The following is a 689-nucleotide window of genomic DNA, read 5'->3' on the forward strand; positions in this document are numbered from 1 at the left end:
AGCTGATAAGGCACTCATGCCCAGAATAAAGAACAAGTCAACAATTGAAAGAAATTTTTAAATAGTCAAAGGACTCAAATAGACATGCCCCAAAAGAAAATGTCTGATAAGCACAAGAGGCAATGCCCAACGTCACCAGGGATCAGGCAAATACAAACAACCACATGAGCTACCACTTCATCCACTGGGATGGCTAGAATCAAAAAACCAGATAAGTGTTGACAAGGACGTGGAGAGGTCAGAAATCTCATACACTGCTGGTGGGACTTGAAAATGATGCAGACACTGAAAAGCAGTTTGGCAGTTCCTCACAAAGTTCAACATAGAGTTAACATATGACCCTGGAATTCTATTCCTAGGTATGTACCCAAGAGAATTAAAAGCATCCGCACAAAAAAAGTGTACACAACAGATACTCTCAGCAGCATCATTCATAATAGCCAAGAAATGGAAACAACCCAAATACCCATCAACTAATGAATGAATAAACAAAATGTGGCATGTCCATATAATGGAATATTATTTGGCCGGATAAAAGGGGGTGAAGTATTGACACAGGCTACAAGATCGACGAACCTTGAAAACACGCCAACGGAAAGCAGCCAGACACAAAAGGTCGCATATGGTGTGATTCCACTTACAGGAAATGACCAGAATAGGCAAATACGTGGAGACGGACAGCTGGGCAA

The sequence above is a fragment of the Pteropus alecto genome, unplaced genomic scaffold (genome assembly GCF_000325575.1).
Source record: "Pteropus alecto unplaced genomic scaffold, ASM32557v1 scaffold213, whole genome shotgun sequence".
Classification (NCBI taxonomy): Eukaryota; Metazoa; Chordata; class Mammalia; order Chiroptera; family Pteropodidae; genus Pteropus; species Pteropus alecto.